The sequence below is a fragment of the Triticum aestivum genome, chromosome 7B, assembly GCF_018294505.1.
Source record: "Triticum aestivum cultivar Chinese Spring chromosome 7B, IWGSC CS RefSeq v2.1, whole genome shotgun sequence".
Taxonomy (NCBI): domain Eukaryota; kingdom Viridiplantae; phylum Streptophyta; class Magnoliopsida; order Poales; family Poaceae; genus Triticum; species Triticum aestivum.
Genome location: NC_057813.1, coordinates 523,805,347 through 523,810,764, shown reverse-complemented (window position 1 = coordinate 523,810,764; position 5,418 = coordinate 523,805,347). Strand labels below are relative to the sequence as shown.

The following is a 5,418-nucleotide window of genomic DNA, read 5'->3' as shown; positions in this document are numbered from 1 at the left end:
GTTTTCTCTTTCCTTTTTTGGCCTTGTTTCTCTTTCCTTTTCTATTACATCCATTACGTTTTCTCTTTCCTTTTTTTTACGTGTTTCTCTTTCCTTTTCTAATACACAAAGATTTGTAAGTTTTCTAATTCTATCGTCTAGATGATCCTGTACGTGGTCGTGACTATCTTTCCCTATCCTTATCCCTATCCCTATCCCTATCCCTATATATATACTAATAAACCAGCGATTGCTTCTGGTCGTCCGTCGTGGTTGTTTTGCAAAAAAGCCCTTCGGTTTACAGGAAATTAACCCGCAGTCCCTGTTTTAGTGACACCCTGAGAAAACGTTTCACTTTTAGAAAAAACCATGTAAACCCGCTCGGGCCCGAACCGAACCGCAACGCCGCCCGCAGCTCCCTCCTGCCCTCGCTTCCCTCGCGCCCGCAAGCCGCATTGCCGGCGACCCACCCCGCCGCCACGCCCCGCCGCCGGCGACCTTCACCGCCGGACCTCCGGCCGCTCCGACGCCTCGCCCCTCTCCCTTCTCCTCCTTCCTCTCAGTCTCCTCTCACCTCTCTCCCTATTTCTCGCCGAACATGGACCTCCAGGAGGGCCATGGCGCCACCGGCCCTCAATCTTGCCAGATCCGGCCGCATCCCCGCCAAATCCGCCATAAATGGATCCACCCCGGCCAGATCTGCCCGGATCCGACCGGGCCCCGCCGTCGTCGCCACCGCAGCGCCGCCCCGCTCGACCTGCAGCGCCGTCGCTGCCTGTCCCAGCCCACGTCTGCACGAGGACGACGCTCGTCCCGCTCGCTCGCAGCACTCGCTCCGGGCTGCCGCCCCAGCCGGCCCGGCATCAAGCCAAGGCCCAGCCCAAGCCACATCTTCTGCCGCGCTGTCACCGACCACCCGTGGCACCACCTTGAGATCAGCCCCGACGCCACGACCGAGCTCCCCTGTGCTCGACGGGCACCCGCAGTCCTAAATTTGGCTGGTTCAAATTAAGTTGGAAGAAAAGGAAGGGGAGACGCGCAGGAGGAGCTCGCCGGCAGCAGCGCTTGCCCCGGGCGTGGGGGTGATCAGCCGATGCGGTTGTGCCCATGGGCGCCGGTGGCTGGAAGAGGTACAGAGGAGAAGGGATGCAAGAGGGAGAGAGATGATAGGAAGGGGAGGGCTAGCGGGCTTGTGAAGGTCGACGGCGGCGAAGTTGATTCTCGTGCCGTGGGGGAAGCGGATCTTGGCTGGGGAAGGGAGGGAGAGGAGTGGCGGTTGCACCCGGTGCGGCGGCGAGGGGAAGTAAGCGCGAGGTCGGAGGCGCGGGAGCATGGGAGGTCGCTCCCTGGGCGGGTTCGATCTTTGGCTCTGCAGCAGTTAATTTGATATAGCCCGAAATTTAAGTATCACTAATTGTTATATTTAGCTCTGCACGTTAGATCCAGTTTCTGCATACCTGATCTCCATTTTTTATTTGAAAAATCTTGAGCTGGAAATCGTTTGATGCCATGTGTACTGGTAAACTGAAATATGTAGAGCCGTATTCGGTATCGATGTTTATAGGAGCCTAGCATTGTTGGGGCATAGGAAGTTCTAGCTTCACTCAGTGACGATCCTTTCCAGCTTCGGGTTCCCGCTTCAATGTTGTGAAGCACTCTGAAAAACTTTGAGTTCTTTCTCGGACAAGTCGCTCTGTTTCTGCCTCCTGAATGCATAAATTTCCTTAGTCGTTAGATATTGCCACTCTAGATAATTTGGATGGAATATGAATTTCATGGTGTGATATCCTATCATCTTGCTGAAGCTGATCGGTATCAAACTGTCTGATCATCGTACTTGAAAGACAGTGTGATTAAGCTTCCTCTCACTGAACCTACTAAATTTGTTGTTGGTTTGTTTGGCGCTAAGTATTCTGAATCAAGGTTGGCAACTTTGTTTGATAGTTTTCTTTATGTCAATTGAGTCACTGCTTCTGCTTTATCTGTAAAAAAATGCATACCAACTAAAACACTACTCACATAGCTACATTGCCCAGGCTATTTGGGCCTAAATTAACCGCATCATTTCCTGTTCACGATGTCACAGTGCCCAAATTAGTATATTCTCACAGGTAACTATTCCTTTGGCGACTCCCAGTGTACTTCCTTTCCTTTCCAGCATAGGCCAGAACATGGACAACCAAAACAATATCGAGTATTTTGCCTAGCCAATTTTTTTTTTGTATCTTCTGGGTTGCGCGCAAACCAAACACACCTAGGATGCAACTGTGCAGATCAAGATTCTTTACCTATTATTAGCTAAATTAGGAGTATTGTGTATAAGCAAAAGGTTATGGGAGTTTCTTGGTATAACTCCTTGTCACAATGGTGTGGTTGCAAAGCTAATTCAGTATCATGTAATCTACTTAGCAGGCAACCATTTTTAGGGAAACTTAGCAGGCAACTTTACTTAGATTGTACAACCAATATTCATTTCATTTTCCTTAATAAGATCATTACTTTTTCATGCACTGCCTCTCCCCTATATGCCAGCAGCAAGAATTTGTTTTATGCATTGTTTAGCATTTGCATTAATATTGTATTCCCCAGTGCTTTTTGTATCCTGATTTTTAGCATCGACTGCTGATAAATCAAAACTGGTGTATAGATTGTTGGTTTGTCACTATGTGCACAGGGTTATGATTGGGTAATTGAAATGTTATTCACATTGTCAATTGACTAATATGTGCTACTTGTTACCTTACTACAGAGAAACCAGCGACAATGGTGATCCCTCCACCAGACAGGGCAGCTAGAATTGTCAGTTTTCTCAAGCCCAACCTTTTGAGGATGGATTTCTCGAACAAGTTTGTGACCGCCCAGGTGATCCACACCCCAACAACAACCGTCCCGTGTTCTGCGAGCTCACAGGAGAAGCTGCTGAGATCGCACATGTAGTCGACCGGCGACGTCTCTGCCGCCGCAAAGATTGGAAAGTTGTTGGGCGAGCACGTGCTGCTCAAGTAGATACCTGCCGTGTCCATCCACATGAAGAGAGAACAGAAGTACCATGGGAAAGTCACGGCTGTTATAGATTCTGTCGGAGAAGCTGGTGTCAAGTTGTTGTGATGGTGAAAACATAGAGCTCGGCTTAGCATTTGCGCAGTCTTCGCTGTATTTCTGATGTTTGGACTGATTCACAACCACTTTTGTGTTTATGAATTCGGCGCTAAACAAACGTTGTCCGGGACCCACGTTAATAAAAGAACTGTGTTGTAGGGACTCAGCCTGATAATCTGTTGTAGCACTTGAATCAATAGCCTGTGCCTGTTATTGTTCTCCTTTCCGAAATCCAATGGAGATTAGGGCTGGAAATATTCCGGCGCCTGGTTGCTTCTGATACGAAATTTGGTATTCGTTTTTCTTTTGCAGGTGAAAAAAATGAAATACCAAATTTGGTACTCATGCCTGTTTTATGGATCACGGTGCGACTTTTTTTGCGTGTGAATTAATGTTTGATCGTGACTGCTTAGTGTATCATGCGGTTAAGTTTTGTTCAGATGCTCAGTTATCCATAGCGTAGCACCCTTTGCATCAGAGAATCTTCTTGAATTTTCCTTTTCTCTTGGGGAACTCGTTGTTATTGTTCTCGCAAATTGTTTACTGCCCTTGGATGCTAAACCTCAAGATCGTGTTTCTTTTAGGAGATATACGTGTGTGTATATAATAATAATAATAATAATAATAATAATAATAATAATAATAATAATAATGAAGTAATTAGTGCTTATGGCGATATGTCACATAAAAAGCCTCTAAAATTTTGTCATGGCCTTTGTTGATTATGATTTTTTTTCTCCCGTTGCAACGCACGGGCCCTTTTGCTAGTATTTTCTAATACATCCATTACTTTTATCCTTCCTTTTTTTGATGGGTTTCTCTTTTCCTTTTCTAATACATAGAGATTTGAACGATTCCTAATTCTATTTTCTAGACGGTCCTGTACGTGGTCATGACAATCGCCAGCCTATAGCCTCTTTTTTTAATACATACATACACGTGACATTGTGATGGTTCAATATGTTGTTACATATACGTATTAGCATGTTACGTAAAAACTTTTAATCTTAGCCACTAATTTTCTAATCAGACGGTGCAAATAATATTAGCACATGTGGACGAACGTGATGGCTTATTTGTCTCTTGTCTTAACTATATAATAATAGATTGGCTGACTCTGTACCAAGTGTGCATAAATTGTGCAACCCGAGAAGTCAACTTGACCAGCCAGGAGGGACAAACTACAAAATTTATTGCTCGTAGGAGCATACCCTCCAAGGAGATGGCCTTTACAGCTATAGCTGAAATGGTATTAATTCCGGTGGTTAGCGAATTTCCTGATGTATTCCCTGAAGAACTGCCAGGCGATGCCGATTTACAGAACCGGATCAAGCCTTCTGATTTCTCGAAGGATCGGTGCGGTACCCTCCGATTCAGGGGAAGGATTTGTGTGCCTAATCAATTAGATCTGAAGCAGAAGATTCTGTCAGAAGCCCACGAATCCTCGTACCTGGAGGTACAAAAATGTACGAAGACCTTCGACAAATATTCTGGTGGGATGGAATGAAGAAACACATTGCTTATTTTGTGGCCTGTTGTGACATAAGCAATAAGGTAAAGGAAGAATATCAGAAGCCAGGCGGACTTCTCCAACCGCTGCCCGTGTCACCATGGAAATGGGAAGATGTCTGTATGGACTTCATCACGGGACTACCTAAGACCCGATGGGGCAATAATGCGATCTGGGTTATAGTGGATACTGTCGGATTTCGGGTTTCGGCAGACCCTCAAGGTTCGAACTCTGGGGTGCGCGCGGAGATCACACCTCCCACCTACTCACGTCTCATCGCCTCGCAAGGATCTGAACTACACGAAGAACAACACAAGGGACACGAGGTTTATACTAGTTCGGACGACCATTGTGGTGTAATACCCTACTCTAATTTGTGGTGTGGTAGATTGCCTCAAGGGCTGGTGATGGACAATACAAAGAAAGAACTGCCTCACGAGGGGAGGAGTTTTTGTGGAGGTGATGCCTCTTGGGAATGATTGAATCCGGATCCCTTTCTTCTGTGGGGGCTAGCCCTATTTATAGAGCGAGGCCTTGGTCCTCTCCCCAAATATTGAGCGGAAAGGGCGCCAACAATTGCCCATTTTGAAGGGGAACATCTAGTACACTTATCCTAGCTAAAGTTGGTCCTCGCCTGCCAAAGACTCTGACGGTGACGCCGGCTTAGGCTCCACGATGACCTCCATCCTGCCATTCTGCTGGTCTTGGTCTTGTTGCACAGAAATGGTTGCCTTTGCTTGATACTCTTGCCTGCGCTTACCCCCTTTGCACCAAGGAGGAAACAAGGACTCTGCGCAGGTCGGCGCCCGCCTGGCTTCGGTCGTCATGGC

The 5,418-nt window shown here is 46.8% G+C and overlaps 1 pseudogene; it reads left to right on the top strand.

Moving 5' to 3' along the window:
* The first annotated feature begins 374 nt into the window (after positions 1 to 374).
* LOC123163181 (50S ribosomal protein L18-like) lies at positions 375 to 3,582 on the top strand (annotated as a pseudogene).
* Positions 3,583 to 5,418: the final 1,836 nt, after the last annotated feature.